This window comes from Mustela nivalis, assembly GCF_964662115.1.
Source record: "Mustela nivalis genome assembly, chromosome: 11".
Classification (NCBI taxonomy): Eukaryota; Metazoa; Chordata; class Mammalia; order Carnivora; family Mustelidae; genus Mustela; species Mustela nivalis.
Window position 1 is genome coordinate 33,495,882 of NC_139030.1, and position 19,009 is coordinate 33,514,890.

At 45.8% G+C, this 19,009-nt stretch overlaps 1 protein-coding gene across 1 annotated transcript in view; it reads left to right on the forward strand.

The window, feature by feature from the left end:
• KIF5C (kinesin family member 5C) overlaps positions 1-15,039 on the forward strand; it is a 158,814-nt gene extending 143,775 nt beyond the window's left edge. The window contains exon 26 of the mRNA XM_082690904.1: positions 11,057-15,039. The gene's annotated coding sequence lies outside the window, so the exon portion shown is untranslated. The remainder of the gene's footprint in view (positions 1-11,056) is intronic.
• Positions 15,040-19,009: the final 3,970 nt, after the last annotated feature.

Consider the following 19,009-nt stretch of genomic DNA (forward strand, 5'->3'; position numbering starts at 1 on the left):
ACGGCATGTTGTTGGTGTTGGGGCTGGCCCTCGAAGGGAGCTGTACGCTCCTTTGAGGCAGCATAGGATAGAAACTTAAAGCGGTGGTTCTTGAACTCGGGTGAGCATCAGTATTCCCTGGCACCCAAGACCTAGGCTTCGTGAAGTAGCTTCGGGCCTGAGCCTTTGTGTGTTTACTGAGCACCACAGGCGATGGTGGTCAGTTCAAGGACTCCTGTCCTGAAGGAACTGTGGCGTCTCTAGGGCGGAAGTGAATTTCTCTGTCAAGTGAAGGAAACCTCAGGGTGGTCCTGTCCTCAGCAAGTACCTTCCTTCCTCAAGGTCACCTCAGTGGCTTCTATTCTAGTTCACGCCTACACACCGTTGTTAAAAAGTAGAGAGGAAGCCGGAAAGAGGCAAAAGCCCCTTTCAGCCGAATCTGCTTCCTTTCATGGCCTTCCTGAGGTCCATGCAGTGCGGATGCCTGCGTCCCTCTGACCAGCTCTGAGGCACGTGGCCAGGCCCCGCTGTGAGGGGGTCTGGAAAGCAGCAACTTTGAACTAGGCACATCACCACATAAGAATAGTGTTCTTTCTTTATTTCTTTATTTTTTTAAAAGAAGATTTTATTTATTTGAGAGAACAAGAAGAGGCAGAGGCAGAGAGAGCGGGAGAGGCAGGGTCCCTCCTGAGCAGGAAGCTTAATGTGGGGGTCAATCCCAGGACCCTCGGATCATGACCTGAGCCAAAGGCAGATGCTTCATTGTCTGAGCCACCAAGAGTGCTACTGTTCCTTAGCTGAGGACAAGGCGATGCGTGCTGGGTGGGCAGCCAGAGCCTGTGCTGACAGAGCCCCTACTACACAGCAGAGCCGCGCTCATGCAGTACCTACCTAACCTCCTTCGGTGTAAGTGTGCAGCGAGGTGGCCGTACTGGGCTCCTGGCAGGCTCTCCATAAGTACACCGGCCCAGGGATTCTGGGGTCCAGAGACTGTGCAGCGCACAGCCACTTCTCTCATGCAGTTCCATAAGGGTCTGTTGGACCCACGTTTCACATAAGCTTCATACAACAAAATGTTCCCTTCTCACACTTGAGCTGGAGAGGCAGTAGGTCTGGTGAGACTTCTTAGACCTTAAGGCTAATAGAACCACCCTCACCCATTCTGGTGATGCATTGCTTTCTTTAACTTGAGGTGGGGTAAGGGAATTTGATTGTTTTCTCTGCAGCTGGAGCCCCTTTGAGCCACTCTCCCGATACATAGAACTCCTGTAGCTGGGTGCATTCTCCGCATCACAAAACAGAGAGGTGCCTTTCTGGTTATCAGGATGGCAGTGTGGTCGAGGAACCTGGCTTTAGACGGGAGATGGTCATGGTGTTAGCTAGGTCTTCTGCTCTCCCGAAGCTACCTACCCTTAGATTTGCTTTTTCGTCCGTGAAATGGGGAGAATCCTTTCCCTGGATCGCTGGTTTGGAGATTAGGACTAACCGAGGTCATACCTCTGAGTTGCTTGGTATCTAACAGGTGCACCATAAAACCGTTGCTGCCGTAGAGAGCAGCAGAGTGCTGCGTGGCCCGCAGTAGGTGGTGGATGAATGTTGGCTTATGGTCTCCTTTAATTCACATAGTCGTTGCAACATAGTTTTTAGTTCCTTGCCCTAAATTCTCACCACTGGGGGCGCCTGGGTGGCTCAGTGGATTAAGCCGCTGCCTTCGGCTCAGGTCATGATCTCAGGGTCCTGGGATCGAGTCCCGCATCGGGCTCTCTGCTCAGCGGGGAGCCTGCTTCCCTCTCTCTCTCTCTCTCTCTCTGGCTGCCTCTCTGTCTGCTTGTGATTTCTCTCTGTCAAATAAATAAATCTTTAAAAAAAAAAAAAATTCTCACCACTGAGTGGGGAAGGCCCATGACTGAGTGTCCTGTTTGATGCTAAGATCAGATATAAGGTGTTTCAAAGATATTATCATTTATTTGTCTAAAAATTATGAAAAAGAACATTGACTACTTTTACGAAAAAGACTGGGAAGGAAAAAAAAGATATAGCCAATGAATTGGGAAATTATCATTGAAAGAGAGAAAATGCAAAATCATTTTTTAAAAAATAATTGGAGGTGCATCTGGGTGGCTCAGTCAGTTAAGCGTCTGCCTTCAGCTCAGGGTCCTGGGATCGAACCCCAGATCGGGCTCCCTGCTCTGTGAGGAGCTTGCTTCTCCCTCTTCCTCTGCTCCTTCTCCTGTTTGTGCTTACTTGCATGTGTGCTCTCTCTCTGTCTCTCTCAAATAAATAAATAATATCTCTTTTTTTAAAAAGATTTTATTTATTTATTCGACAGAGATCACAAGTAGGCAGAGAGGCAGGCAGAGAGAGATAGGAGGAAGCAGGCTCCCTGCTGAGCAGAGAGCCTGATGTGAGGCTCGATCCCAGGACTCTGTGATCATGACCTGAGCTGAAGGCAGAGGCTTTCACCCACTGAACCACCCAGGTGCCCCTATAAATAAAATCTTTAAAAAAAAAAAAAGAAAGAAAGAAAGAAAAATAAATAACTGGAAATGTGGGATTTATTGCTTAGTTGGGATCAAAACCCTTTGAGGTGATCTTTCCTGGTCTTTGGGATGCTCACTCTGAAGTGTGTCTGTTCTAGGGAGAAATGATCTCAGCTGCCAGCTCTTCCCAGCCGTCTTATTGAAGCCAGAGCAGCATATATGTACTTGGGCAGCATCTGGATATCTCTGGGGCTTCTTTCTGCTTCATTTCAGGTTACAAGGAATATAGTCACAATGAGTGTTTTGGTTTATGCTCAAAGTTTCAGAGTGACTGAAAATGCCGACATGGAGAAATCAGAACTCAGGATACTGCTGCCTATCTCAGCTAGTTCAAATTCAGGGGGCTGCCAGAGGGAGGGGAAATCTTTTTTGAGATGCAGAGCTGGGCATGGAACAGTCCAATGCAGCAAAGTGCGGACATGGGATAGGAGATTGGCTGGCTGTGGGTTCCAGCCCTGGCCTTGGCTGTACTGCTTTGTATGTTGGGCAAGTTGGCTGGATTTCTTCAGCCTCAGTTTCGTCATCTGCAAAATGGGGTCAGGTACAGAGAGCCTGCTCTGTCCTTGGTTTAACAACGAATGAGACAAAGGCTCTGTTCTTGTGCAGTAATACTCTTTTTGCAGGGAGACAGACAGCAAATAACAAGGGAACTTCAAATAGTGGTATGGTTCTGAGGAAAATAAGAGCAGATTATTAATGCGATGGAGACGGGGAATGACATTTGGAGGGGGTGGCATTTGAGCTGAGCACTGAGTGATGACAAGTACTGGCCACTCAGTAACGGAAGAGTAGCACACTGGCTGGAAGGTGGAGATGGCTGGTATGTTTGAGGAATCAGGAAGGCTGATGGGGCCAGAGCCCAGAGAACACAGAGAACAACTCCACATAATTGGGATTGTTGGGGGAGAGAAGGGGGGAGCCAGATAGATGAGGCCTTTGAGGCCAGGCCAGCAGCATAGAATGCAATCCGAGTGTGTGGGGCCGTGGGGAGTTCTGGCCCTGGGAGGGGTGGGACCTGGTTCATGACTGGGAAAGACCACCCTGCGCTGGATGGGAAGGCAGAGAAGGAAGGACCACTGCTGGCAGGTGGTGGATGGGGTTGCAGCCTGGAGAAGAGGTAAGGTGTGAAATAGACCTCTGAGGCAGGACTGAGCGCTTATTCATGGCCCCACATTTAATGCAGACATCATTTAAATATCTCCTTCTGCTCCCTGATTCTGCAGGCCCTGGAGTCAGATCTTTCCTGGCAGTCCTTTGACAAGCCAGTGGGTGTTTGTTCAAATGTGTCCACCAGATGTCGCTAGTGGGGCACTGCTGGATCTTCGCTAAAAGGCTTTGCGGAAAAAGGGTCTTTTGACTCTCCTATGTTTAGACCATTATTTCTCAGATTTGAATATAAGTAGAGTACTTTTAAGGGGATAAAGTTCTCATATTACCCAGAGGTTTTTATTATTATAATTAGGTATTTGCAAATTCACAATAGCATATACTTACAGATATTAAACAACTACCAAGTCCAAAACAAATTTAGAAGTTAGATTGAAATGAACCATAAACCAAAATGAAATTACCAACCTTAACAGAAGTTCATGAAAGATGGCTTTTCTCTGAATAGAGCTGGGTGCAATGTGAGTCTGGTATGCGTTGCTCCTGGTAGAGTCTGGCTTGCCGAGGCGGCTTCTGTGTGTCATGGCTGGGCTCGCTTCTTTCATTCCCTTTCTGTGTTATAACCACTGAGGGGTGCCTAGCTGGCTCCGTGGGTAGAACATTGGAGTCTTGAGCTTGGGGTTATAAATTCAAGCCCCATGTTGGGTGTGGAGATTACTTAAAAATTAAATATTGAAGAAAAAAAAAGGGAAGGAAAGAAAGGAAGGAAAAGAGAGGAGGAGAGAGAGAGAGAAAAAAAGACAAAGGAAAGAAGGGATGGAGGGAGGGAGGAAGACACTGCAGAATCGCTGCATACCTGCAAGCCTTGTTGCTGTCTTATGGCTGGAACACATCATTGTCCCCTTGCTTGCAGCTTTAGCTGGAGGATATTTAAATTGTAAGCAGTAGCGTCCACTTGGTCGTAGCATACAGCATGTGTGGGGCTAAAGTTGCGTGGAAATGCTTGGTTGTCGGGTTCTCTGGGTATAATCTAGAATACCCACATATTTTTTAAAAAGATTTTATTTATTTGAGGGAAAGTGTGGGCAGGAGAGCAAGAGGGAGCGAGTGAGAAGCAGACTCCCTGCTGAGCGTGGAGTCTGACACAGGACTCGATCTCACCACCCTGAGGTCATGACCCACTAAAATCTAGAGGCGAATGCTTACCCACTTAACCTACTGAGCCTCCAACTGAGAATATGCATAGATTAATGCTTCAGATTTTTGTGGAAAGAAAAACATGAAATTGAAAATATTGTGAAATGAACGAAAGGCCCAGAATGCCACTCACTTTGTTGATGTAGATAAAGACTCTGTTATTTTGAGGACTCTACTTTTATTAAAAAACCACATATATTAAGTCTAGAAATCACAGCCTATGAAGTTTTGGGGCGCCTGGGTGGCTTAGTTCGTTGAGCGTCGGACTCGATTTTGGCTCAGGTTATGATCTCGGGGTCATGGGGTCGAGCCCTGTGTCAGGCTCTGTGCTCAGCATGGAGCCTGTTTGTTCCTCTCCCTCTGCTCTGCTCCCCTCCCCCTCGCCCTGCCATCTCAAATAAGTAAATAAATAAAGCCTTTTAAAAATATAAAGTTTCAGTAAATTTTGATAAAATATTGGGTAAAATCACAGTGGTAGAGCCAACAGGGGGTCATGAGGGCTCTGACGGAGACGCAGGCCCATGTTTTTAGACTGTGATTTCATGCAGCCCTGGGAAAGCATGTCTGCGATTTATAGCAGGTTCACAGGGGTGAGTGCAGCCGCAAAGAGCCATCAAAGCAGACCAGGTGTACTGTTATGACCTCCGTATCTGTGATTTGTGTGACAGTCACTGTAGGATGGCTCTGTCTTCTTCAGGTTTTACACTTTAAGGCCTTTATTGTGATTAGATCCATTCGTTGTTGGTAAAAGTACTGTCTTTACATTCTTAAGTTGTGTGTGGAAGTAGACACAGAACACAGATTTCCAGGCTTTCACGACTGTTCCCTTTTGCTGCCACAATGGTCATCTGTGACTAAGGCCCTGAAATCCTGGACCCCATATTGCCTGTGTGCCAGTCTCAGTCAGGCTCTTCAGGCTTGGCCCAGACATTTGGAATGCACAAATGGTTTCCTACTCTGAAGTCTGTCACAGGGGCACCTGGGTGGCTCAGTGGATTAAGTGTCTGCCTTCAGCTCAGGTCATGATCCTGGGGTCCTACATCAGGCTCTCTCCCTCTCCCTTTGCCTATAGCTTCCCTTGCTTGTGTTCTCTCTCTCTGTGTCAAATAAGTAAAATCTTAAAAAAAAAAAAAAAAGGTATTGTCAAAGGAAGCTATACCGAAAAGGGGAAAGTCCAAGTGTACCTTAGAGACAGGAAGTCCAGTATTTTCTAGGCAAGTACTTAAACCTCAGATTTATTTGACTGAATGTCCCTGGCCATTTCCCCACATTTACTAACTTCAGCTGAAGCCCTATACTTGAGGTCCACATAGGCCTCTAGCTCTTCTGTCTTTGAACTAGGAAGTTCACCTCTCAATACCCACACACCCGTCCCCCGCTTCATTGTTTTCCTCTACCTCAGGCAGAATAGAATTTTCTTTTGAAGGCTTTGACTACTAGAACAAAAAGGCAGCCCCTTACCTTAGTCCTTAGTTTACCCTGACGTTCAGGCTGGCACTTCCTCATTTATACTCTATTTTCTTTTCTAAATCTGTCTTTCCTTCTTGTTGCTGTGCTCTCTGTCCTGAGTACCTGGATCCAAACCGTCTGACATCATTGCTGGGCTTCACCTTGACCATTCTCTCGGCGAACCCACTTAAGCACAAATTAAAAATATCACATATAGGGATGCCTGGGTGGCTCAGTTGGTTAAGCAGCTGTCTTCGGCTCAGGTCATGATCCCAGCATCCTGGGATCGAGTCCCGCATCGGGCTCCTTGCTCCGTGGGGAGCCTGCTTCTCCCTCTGACTCTGCCTTCCACTCTGTCTGCCTGTGCTCGCTCTCGCTCGCTCTCTCTCTGACAAATAAAAAAATAAAAAATAAATAAATAAATAAAAATATCACATATACCTAAAATGTACGAGTTGCCTTGTGCCCACAGCAGAAATGGGTTCACTCCCTCCGTGAAGGGTGGGCATGAAGCTGCTTTCAGATTGAATCCTCCAAAGTAGTGAAGGCAGGAAGCCATCTTCACAGGGGATCACGTGGGATCTTTAAGCCACACCGTTCGTCTACACCTAAGCTGCTGGGCCCTCCAACTTGCTACTGCTGTTGGGAAATCCTAGCAATGAAATGATTGAGTCACAAGAATGTGAGTCCCCTCTCTGCAGGGGGGGTCTGTTACAAGCAGGGTACATAGCTGAGGGACTGAGGGACTGTGGGTTCAGGATATGGACTGTGGGTTCAGGTGTTGGCCCATGTTGACGTTATGCCATCTTACATTTTACAAGGAGGCCAAGTGCACTGTCAGGATCACACATCTTGTCTGTGGTGGACCCTGAACTCTGATCCCCTGTGCAGCAGTTCCCAAGGTTCCTGGCCTTAAGACCCCTTGTAGTCTTAAATAAAAGTACTGACATCAAAGAGATTTTATATTCCTGGACTGTATCTCTTGATATGGTTTATGTTATTGATATAAATTGAAGCAAAAAAAATTTAAGTGTCACTACTGTTAACACAAATGCCACTTTTAATGAAAATTATTTTCCAAAACAAAATGGAGAATGGCAATTGCTTTGCAGTTTTGCAAAGCTCTTTAATATTTGGCTTAGTGGACGATGACCCTGGATTCTCATATCTGCTTCTGCATTCTCTCGGTTGCAGTGTCTTATTTTAGTTGAAGAAAACCCAGCCTTGTCACTCCAGACAAGTCTTAGGTGTGGAGAAGTTATGATCATAGCACCTTCTCTTTCTCTCTCTCTCTTTTTTAAAGATTTTATTTCTTTGAGAGCCCATACGTGCTAGGGTGCACAAGTTGGGGGTGGGGGCAGAGGGCGAGAGAGCAGCAGACGCCCTGCTGAGCAGGGAGCCTGAGATCGTGAAGTCAGATGCTTAACCAGCTGAGCCACCCAGGTACCCCCACAGTACCTCCTTCATCACAAGCTTCTTCTGAGAATTGGATGAGAGATGTGAAAGTAGAGGGGAAAGTTCTAGGAGAAATGAGGGCCACCCAAGTATCGGCCAGTGTTACAGTAGTCACAGGGGCAGACCTAAGCAGCACAGACCGAGCAGGACTCAGGGAGAGGGCAGAAGGAAGTGCACGCGGGCACTGTGGCGTGGGACTTGGAAACCAGCACTGTGTGCATAAAGGGAGCAATCGTGAGGACCTGGAAGGAAGAACGATTCTCCCCCACACAGCAGACTGCGCTAAGCTCCTGGGAGATAAGCCCACTTCTCTCCAGCAGTGAGAGGTACAGAGAGTACAACTGGCCATTCTTACAATGTGGGCACTGAATGGGAGAAATGCAAGAGAAAAGGTAAAACTATGTACTATTTGGATTAAGCATAAATCCGCTTGCGAGCAATTGCAGAGGCTGAAGTTGGGGGGAAATCTCTGAATACTTCTTGCAAAACAAAACCCTTGTATAATTCGCTTCTTTCTTCCGCCTTCTCACCCCTTCTAAAGAAAGGCGATTTTCTTTCCTTCTAAGCCTGGTCACACGTTGCCACTCTGAATTACCGTCTCCAATTTGGCAGAGGCCCAGGGACGGCCTCCTAGCGGGTCACTCGGGCCAGTACCGTGCTTTCTGGAGGGTAACAGCTCCAACCCATCCAAGAGGGTCAACAGAGCTGGGTTGTCAGTCTTCTCGAGGTTTGCCAGCCTCTCCGGGTTGGCCGCTCTCGGCGATCAGAGCGGTCAGAAGTGGTTTCTGCAGGAGCTAAGCCATTTACCTTTATACATTCTGTCCATTTTCTCTCCCGAATTTATCAGAAGAGATGAACATTCAGGTAGTTGGGGGATGGATGGGAGTATCTCAGCCGAGTCCTTTCTTCTTGGGCCGGCTGGGAAGACGGCATCGGCAGACGGGCTGGAAAGATCTGTAACTCAGGATGAGGAGGAACAAGCTCTTGAGATTAAAGGACGATTTATTGGTGGACTCCCTGTGTTTTTCCGTTCGGCAGCCTGTCCTCTGTCTTCTCTCGCCCTCCTTGAGGTGACCAAGCAGGCTGGGTATCCTCTGGGGCTCCTCGCTTCTTCCGTACTGTTAGCCAGACACGCTGACTCCTGCACATGGAGGGGTGGGGGATTTGAATGGAAGGCCAGCTGGAGGGAATCGCGTGACTTGACGGTCTGCGGGCACTGCGGAGGCCACCCATTGAGTGTGTGTCTAGCACGAGGCTCTGTCAGCAAGAGGTGCCTGCCGTCATCCCGGTCAGCCCTAACCCTGCCATTTAAGACCTGTGCTTGTACCTCCCTGCCCCCGGGCACGTAGGAAGACCATCCCATCGGACCAGGGTGTGACCCGTAAGTGATCATGAGATCATGTGCTTGGAGAAATTGAACCTGTAAGGAAAGCGAAATGGGAATTTGAATGGGGATATTCAGGAAGCATCCCGCTTGGTTTTTAGCTCAAAATGATTTAGATGACCACTATGACCAGGCTCTTGGAGTTTTCATTTCTTGTCCTAATAATAAGTACAAAATCTTACCAAAGAGGCTAAACATTAAAGATGCTCTTCCCATAGACAAATCTCTCCCTGTGACCTCTAAAAATGACATGAATATTAACACATAAGGTTGTTTAAGCCATTTTTGATTGAGAGCTTTATACCTCTGTGTAGTTACACCATCGGAGCAAGAGGTAGTACTTACCAAATGAGCTCTCTTGAGTTTTTATATTTTTGTGTCTGGGAGGAGGGGGCATTGTAATAAAGAATTTTTTTTTCCTCCTCTTTCCCCCCCAACCGATTTTGCTCTTTATCTACTTTTTTTTTTTTTTTTTTTAAAGATTTTATTTATTTATTTGACAGAGAGAGATCACAAGTAGATGGCGAGAGAGGCAGGCAGAGAGAGAGAGAGAGGGAAGCAGGCTCCCTGCTGAGCAGAGAGCCCGATATGGGACTTGATCCCAGGACCCTGAGATCCTGACCCGAGCCAAAGGCAGCGGCTTAAACCACTGAGCCACCCAGGTGCCCTCTTTATCTACTTTTATAACCTCTTTCCACACCCTGAATTTTTTCTATTTATTTATAATATACATCCTGCTTACTTATATAAACAACATGAGTTGCTTACAATATTATAACACACAAGTTGGGAGAGTGAAGAAAAACACATTAGCAGGGGAGAGAGCATTGTAGCAGGAATCTGAGCTGGGTGTTTCCCACAGCTGAGCCCTGAATGGGAATCTAAGCCTTCTAGAGGCAAAAACAGAAAGCAGTGTGTCAGGTTATGGAGTTCCTTTTAAAATCAGAAGAGCACATGGGCTTTTCTTACTGTCTGTCATATTTTGTGCAGGGCATTGCCTATGTCTCTTCAGGATGAGGCTCAGCATACCCCTGCTGTCCCTCCCTCCCCACCGCAAAACCCTGTGAGCTCTGCCCAAAACGCATAGGAAAACCACTGACAGACCCAGGGCTCCCAGCTATTGGGAAGCTGAACCTCTTGGTTCCTTCCTGAAAGTGGGTTTTCCTGGAGTTGGTCCGAAGGTGACAGAGACCACTGAGGGCTGGCCTCTAAGTCAGGACTAGCCCAGACTTTTATCCTGCAGACCTGAGTATGATGGGACAGACCTCTGGTGGGAAGTGGGGTGAAATCAAGGGGGATACCCTCTGAGTATCTTCATCAGCCCAGAAAGGGGAGTCCTACCTTTCAGTCAGGACTAGGAACCTATTTTCTGGGTTAGGGGCCATGTGGGACCTCCCTCAAAACCCCTGGCAAGTGCGAGTGGTGTTTCTCTGAATACAACCAGTGTCGATAGATACAGATTTTTGGAAGAGAGCGTTGTCAGGGCAGAAGCAGTAAGTAGGAAGCTGTGCTGTCTACCACGATAGCCACCAGCCATGTGTGGCTACTGAGCACTCAAGATGTGGCCAAGTCCACACAGAAATGTGCCAAAAGTATAAAACCTACACCACGTTGCAAACACTGTGGCAGAGTAATGTAAGATCTCTCAACACATTGTACTGATCCCCTGTGTAAAGGACGATATATTGAATTTCTTGTGTTAAATAAAATATATTACTGAAATTAATTTTACTTATTTCTTTCTACTTTTAATGTGGCCACTTGAAAATTTAAATATGTGGCTCAGGGGGTCTTTCTATTGGACAGCTCCAGTCTAAATACCTAGAACGTTTCCCTAAATATCTGATCACTGCAGATATTTCAAATATCGAAACACTTTTCTGAGGAGTGAAATTCCACGATGTCCTCTAACTCCCATGTTCTCTCTCTGGTTCTCTCTCAACAGATACGGCTCCCCACATAGCATGTCCAGGACTCCGTTAATCAGCAATCCCTTTGTTTTTTGTTTCCCCTCCTACATGGTTTCCATTTTCTTTTACACGTGCTTACCCCAGCCATCTGCAGTACAACCGGTTTCAGATATTTGAGCTGTGTAGAATCTCTGTGTGTACAGATGTGTGCTTGGACTTCTCGCTTCCTGAGAAACCTGAAGGGGCCGATTCCAGAAGATCCACTCAACCCTGGGAACGAGTGCCAGGGCCTAGGCCGTTGGGTGGTTTCTGGGCCATCCTGGAGCCTCCTTCCTCCGCAGTCTGCCATCCCAGCAAATGCCCTACCGTGCCATTCCCTGTGATGGGTAGGAGGCGTTGGAGGGGGCCGGGGGGGGGGCGTTGGGAGTGGGAGTAGCAACCAAGTGCCATGGAGGCAGGGGGTCATGCTCCATTGCAACTGTCTGGTTTCCTGCAAAACACATTCCTCTATATTTTTAGGGAACAAAAAAAAGTGCTGCTACAAGGTTCAAAATTTTCATTCTGAACACTTTTCAGAAATAAATTACCCCAAAGAAGCATTTTGAATACCCCCGTCACATCTTTGGAGCTGTAAAAGACACCTTTTCGTAGGGCACCTGTTAAAATGCAAAGCAAATTTCTCCGAGGCAGAAAAACAATCTGACAGTAGCAATGTAGAATTTGTTCACTCAAACACATCTAAGCAAATGCAAAAAGTCATCAAATCCACCAGAGCTGCTTGCTACTAAACCTGCAGCGACTAGTCTCAGCCAGCCCAGTTTGAACAGCCTTCCTTCAGAAGTGTTGAAAATGCTGCGAAGTTGGATGATTGGAATTGGGGCGACCCGCCCCTCCTGGGGTCCTCCTCCCTGATCCTACCGGAGCAGGCACGCTGGGGATGGCCTCTTGCCTCTCACCATAGGGAACCATCTTAAGCCTCGAGGGGGTACTGCTCAGTGAAATCCAGGATCAATTCCAGCGGTTGGAAAAGGAAGCCTTGGGGCGGGGGAGTGACTGACAACTTTTTGTGCCTATGAATAAGTTGTTATTTTAACCCTTCATTGCTGAATGTTTATTTGACTTCTCTTTTTGGCATCAGATAGATTTCATCTTGGCAAGAATGTGAAGAATCAGTATGGATGGATTTTTTTTTTTTTTTTTTTTAACATTTAACTACTGGTTTTTTTGGTTTTTTTTTTTTCAAAATAAAAATTTAAAAGCTGAATCAACTCTTTCTCCCAGCTAAGGATTTTAAAAGGATTGATTTCCAAGTAGGAAAGTCTTCAGGGAAGCTGACAAGGATTCAATTAACTTGGTCTTGTGTGCTGCTACTAGTTTTGACAAATTTGAGGTTAAGTCTGTGACAACCAGACCAATGTCCGCGAAAGCACCCATGCCATCTCCATGCCTGCCCAAGCTGAGGGGGCGGGCACTGTCCCTGCTGCTGTCACCACTGGAATGAAGCGTAGGCCGGGGAGACCTCGAGCTTTCTCTTCACTGTGTGAACTGTAGTTAGAGAGAGAGTGTGTGTGTGTGTGCGCGCGTGCGTGTGTAAAGCACTGAGGATTCTGAATCAATTTCCACACTTTTCTTGTATAAAATTAACCCGACACAGCAAAGCTGCTTTGACTTAATTTATTTGTTAAACGTTGCACTTTGTTTATATGTGTTTTGTTTTGCGGGGGAGGGGAGTAAGGAGAAAGAAGATCAATTCTACTGAAGTATTTATTTCCCAAAGTTGATGATTTTGCATTCATTTACACTTTAAAAATTCTTCTTTTGATTTTCATAAATTCCCAGTACTTGCCCAATACAACAGCTCCATGGCGATTTGCTGTCTGGTAGAAGAGCCCTTGTAGGGCGGGTTTTGCCAACTGTATCAGGTAATAACGTATGCCATAGATTATCATCTTGCTGTGAATGTGTTTGGCTCTGATTTTAGAAGCTAAAACATTGGTCATAGAGAGGATTGCCAGTTAATAGTTGTCACACCGCTATTGTCTATTATGCAACTGTGTTTATGTGCAGAAATTGAACAAAGGGCAATAATTCTTTTTCAGGGCTCTCTTGTTATTAGATTGTTTTAAAACCTCCCCAAAGTAACTTTTTCCTGGGCACCCCTTTTCTATTTCTAAAGAGTTGCTTGGCCCTTTCATGTTTCAAAAAGAGCCACACGTCTCACTTGTCCTTCCATATTTCTTGATCTCCACAAGGAACTCAGAAAATTCACACGACTTTTATTCACAGAGAAAGTTGGCTTTGATGTCCCTAAAAGATAATTCTGCTACTTGCTGATCAGCCAGTCAGTTCACCTAGCTTCAATCTTTGTAGGACCTCAAAACTAACTTTCCTGCACTTGACTAAAAGGTGGGCGGATGATTGGAATGGATTATACAGCATATTCAAGTGGATCCCTAAATATTACTTTGTATGATAAACTAAGACCAGGACCATGTCCTCTATAGACCACTTTTTTAAAAAGCCACATTTATGCAACTTTTTCATTTTAAAAATATTCTTACTCCTTTACATTTGTACTCTAACTATAAAACCCACACTTCTGAGTGGCTGAGCCTATGATTATATTTTTGGTTGTATGCTTATTTTTTGTGGGGGAGAGAGAGAGAATGTGTGTTTCTCCTCTGTGAATAATTTTGTATCTCATGCTACTTCTTGAAAGTTTACTTTTTGATGCTATAAGGGAATAGCCAGATGATTTATACAAATAATCTCTACCTGCAGGATGGTGGATTATTAAATTAGAGAAATGCTGTTTGGAATATCAACGTTCACGGTTGGATTCAACTTAACCAATTGCATTTTTATAACGTAGTATATTCCTTCATTGACTGTATTATCAATTCATAGAGTGATTTTAAAACTTAAGAAAAAGATATATGTTTGGAGACTAAAATATATTAATGCCAAATGTGTTTTGGTCAGTTACTAGAGAATTCTGTACAAATGCCTCATCTCTTCAAATGCTGTACAGTTTGCTTGTTTGGCAGGTAGTAGGGAGAATAAGTGTGGAGTAAGACTTAAAGGAAATAGTATCATGTGATTACAAAAATTAGAATTTATAGAAATATTGGGATAAACGAAGAAATAAAAATCTTTGTCTAGAATGTAGCACCTAGTGACTTTTGATGCCCTAACTTCACATGAAGGAGTGATATTTCTGTCTAAGGCCAGACCAAGCCATCACCAAGACTCATGGGGGAATTATCAGTCCTCTTTTCCTAGAGGAATAACTGAAAGCCAATAAAAGTCCTAACAGTCCCCTCTTTGAAGTGTATTTATGGTTTTTTTTGTTTTTGTTTTTGTTTTTTTAGCAGGGCAGAAGACATTTAGAGTCTGGCTACATGACATATTGGGGAAGTTTTTCACTGGAAGGGGGCAGGGGGAGGAGTTCACTTCATTGTCTCACCCTTAATATCTTTCGTGAGGTAAAGGAACCATCATAGTCTAGAATGGTTTTATATAACACTAACAATTTAGCCTTTCTTAAAGTATTGAACAAGAGCCAGGTAACTGCCAAAGGAAGCCTTGCTCCATAAAGTCTGCTTACACATTTACATCTCGTGTACCAGTTTTAAAGACTTTTTTCATCGTGTGCAGCTATAAGGGGAATAGGGCATTCTGTAGGATTATACATGTCTAGTTTGTAAAGTATGTAATGTGTACTGCAGAGGTGTGTTCTCTGGGCTTTATGTATCTGTACAGTAGCTTTCATTAAAAAAAATTGTGGACAAACTTGTTTTGGTGGTTTGAGGGGGAAAATGGCCATTTATACCAGGTAATGATGCTGTAATATATAGTACATGTAACAAAAGATCTGGAAGTAACCCTCCCCTGGCCCGTGGAAAATTTTGGTTATCCTCTAGGTTCTAAAATGAAGATGTACGGATACTCTGGCAGACTGCATGTTGTATAATTTGAAAAATACTAAAAGTGGAAAATAAAACTGAGTTAAACTTTGTCTGGTCTGTTTTTTCTTGAGTCATCCTAAAGGCATTCTCATTGAAGGCCTCAAGGCCAGTGTCAGGTAGAACCACTGCTGGCCGGAAAAGAAGAGTTCATTTCAGTAGACAGCCACTCAGCCTCAAAGCATGAGTAAAGTCAGCCTTGACCTTCCTGCCTCCCCCTTGCTCGAATATCTGTTTTTATTTATTTTTTAGTGAGGAACCAGAAAACCTGACATTTGTTCCTTCAGCAATGAAATGAGAGCAACTGATATAAATAAGTGTCTTAAACTTTTTTTCTAAGGTAAGGTTGAGATGAAGGTCAGCAGACCGGGGTAATAGCTGAATTTCTTCTTGTCTGAGTAAGGCACTTATTCCAATAATACTTTAGCATAGTGACTTTCTTCAGCTATTATGTTGGAGCCCTGCCCATGTTGAATGTTGGGAGGTTATTGGCATCTTTGGAGAAGGGTTGGCATGTTTGTGTTCCTGTTTAAACCTACCGCAGTATTAACGTATAGGTCTGAGATCTTAGGAGAGGACGTTGGAATGTGAAGCCTTTGGAGAATAATGAAGGGCAGGCTGCAGGATGATTTTAGATCTGCTCTGAGCAAGGAGACTTCTGTAACTCGGGTCACTGGAACCCTGTGGCCACACAGGCATTGCGTATGAGAAATACCCTCATTCGTGGTTTGCTTAATGTTGAGTGAGAGCCAGACAGTAAACTGCTTTAATCAATTAAAAACGGGAAGGATGGATGCCAGGTAAACGTTTGGTAAGTGGAATTGAGGGCATGGCAAATGATGTGCTTTTATGATGTCTTACCCATCTTGCTTGAAATTGTGATTCTCCGAAGAACTCAGAGGAGGCCTTTTTCCAGATATCAGAGTTGTTAAAGGTGACTTATGTAGTAAAACTTTATATGTAGGTAATATTTAGGCTGAAGCTGTGTATTTAAGATGAGAAGGGAGTCCTCTGAAGGAACCCAATGACAAAGCGAATTTCAGCATCAGTGGGAAATGACCCCACAGGTCCCAGAAAGCAGGGGTTCTGGTGAAACAGGAGGACTGCACAGCCACCCACTGTTAACAACACTGTTGTTGTTCCTGCAAGTCTTTCTCAACATTTCCCATTCCATGGAGCTCTGGGAAGCACAGAGCCCACGAATATCTGTGGAAGAATGTGGAGCTGGAGCCATAGCCTGCAAAGGTAATGGTAATTACGGATGATGGGTGAATTGGCGGGTTTAACTGTGGCATTGTGACAGATTACAACTTATGAGTCTTCTGAAGTAGGAGGCACCCCCAGGTGACAGGTCAAGTGAAAATGTGGGCTCATTTGACTAAAGGCATCCTGAGCCATGGGGTTTTTACTCTCCCTTTGGCGATTCCTGTTTCCTCGTCCAGTCTGCAAAGAACTCCCCAATTTCTGTGTGGTTAGTTGGGCTCAGAATAGTCAAAGACTTGGAGGAAACTCCTGTGGTTCTTTCCTGTTACGGTGCTGTGGATGCACAGTCTGGAATTCTCCATCTGCTTTGCTTCCCCAGCACCAAGGGCTCTGTTTGGGCGCCCCTCCAAACCCTCACCCCTCCCCATGACCCACTGCACATGATTGTCATAGGACAACTCTTCAAAAACTGTACCTCAAGTCCTATTTTACTCCTTCAGAACGTATGCAGCCGTTGGCAAACTAGGTCTGGATGCCATGTAACAGCCCCAGAACCTCAAAATGCTCAGAAAGCTGCAGGAAAGAGCCAGTGAATGCCAGAGACTGTTCTGGCTGTGTGTCAGCTACTGTTTTAAGTGCTTTACATGTATTAGTCCATCTAATCCTCCTAAGAACCCCACGAGGTAGGCACCAGTATCTCCACTATAGTGGGCAGGAAACAGGCACAGAGAGGCTTGGTCACTTGCCCAAGGCCTCACAGCTGCAAGGAGTCAGGATTGAAACCCAGGCAGTCTGGTCCAGAGGTCTGTGCTGTGTGTGTGTGTGTGTGTGTGTGTGTGTGTGCGCGCGCGCGTGTCAATAACCAGCAACTAGCTGCAAAAATCCTTTTACAAAGAATTTATACAAAGTCTTACAGCTTTGCAACTTTTCTGTTTTCTCTCAGAGGAATCCCAAGAATTCCTTGTTATTTGAATTATGTTAAGCAGTCAGATGCATCTAGGAAAGAATCAAAACAATAATGGAGGAGGCCCCACAGCAGGGGCCTGATAGTGCACCTCCTAAAGGAAGTCTGTGCCCCAGCGGCTGTCAGGATCTTTCTTCCACTTAGAAGGCTGCAGTCACTCCCGGCAGTTCCATACAGGATGCTGTAAGAATTTAACTTCACTCATGCTGACTTTTTTTTTTTCTTTCTCTTTAGGACATTCATGCTCTCTAGTTGCATTTGAAAATATATTTGTCCTCTGCTGTGTCAGCTTCCAGTAAAGCAGGGTTCTCTTGTCCCATCTGGGCCAGCTCTAATGGGAGGTCTGAGGGGTACTGGGTGGGTTCCCCCTCCCTGGGTCTCTGTGAGGCCTTGGAGGAGACTGCTGAGAGGAGCTGCCCTTCCCTCACTTCCAGCCTTGTCAGGATGATTAATAGAGTCTCCTTTTAATGCCTTAAGTTTAGAAGAAGTACACATGCCAACCATACCACACATGCATCTGCAGGTCCAACTACAGAAAGGAGCAGAAACCATACAAGTGGGGTTCCCTTGTGAGCACTCCCCACCCTGCTTTACCGCAGACTCCATTTACTTGTGCCTCTCCCGTCTGCGGGTGCTTCTAATGGGCTTCTGCGGAGCTGGGGCGGGAGGCTGGTGGCGGATTCCTCTAGGTCACGGGTGGCTACCTCCTCCTGGCAGGTAGGCTGCTGACCTGCGGACCCCATTACCAGTCTGGCCTCTCTGCTGCCCTGCAGCGCCCCCTTCTGGGACATGCCCGCAAAGGCAGGATACCCCGGACCCATAAGCGATGGCACTGTTCAGTAATTCCAAACGGAAATAAGGAGGGACTTGGGACCTGGATACCACTCTACTTCGCACTGACCAACGGTGACGTTGTTTGGCTGTGCAGCATGTCAGTGAACTCATCCCCATACCTGAATTACGGAGACGTTCAGCCCACCTCTCTCTACTCTTCACATTTGGTTGGAGGATCAGACGAGAAATTGTGTGCAAGCATTCTAGAAAGTGCTACTTAAATCGAAGAGATTGCTGTGTTAAAAGACAAAATTCAACGGAGTACATTTTAAAGGTCTTACTGGCTTTATTCAGTGATTCATGAATTGGGCAACATGAATCTAGCAGTCAGGAGCTCCAAGGAGTAGTACAGAATGGAAGACTTATGGGGAGGAGGGAGTGGGAACAAAGAGGCAGAAAGCAGAGTAGTTCTGGCAAGGTCACTTTCCTTCAGGGGATGGCAGGGGTCTGCTGGGCCAATAACCAACCTAGTGCTGACTAGGTGATTCCTAGCTGACCGCTTTAAAGAGTCCATTTCCCGGAGAGCTGAAACTGTAATTAAGTGTCAATTTGCACGTAGGGTTAAATGACTCCTTTGGGGGCCTGTTGTATTGTTCTTCATAGTTATTATCAAAAACTTCCTGGGAGAAGGTATTTTTACCTTGGACCCCAGCGAGGCCTTTACCCATCACCGCTACTACTTAGTAGGAGACCCTGGGAATCATCTGATCTACTCAGGGAGTCAGATCTCCTTGTAGCCCCCCGTCTAGGGTTCTTCCTTTCCCACACTTTCCCCCCTCCTTCCTTTTGGGGGAAGAGCTGCTCTTAGACTGTTTCACCGGGATGGAAGACTCCATACCCTCTCAGTAATGGCAGTGAGGAGGGTTTGGGGCCGGTGTCCATCTCTGTGCCTGGGAAGGGTTCACACCCCGGGCTCCTGTGTGTGTTCTGCCCTCGAGGTCCTGACACTGCCTCATGAATCGAGTCCACTCTGCATCTCAGAAATCACTGAAATGATTTCTGAAAGCCTACATCCCTGCAGC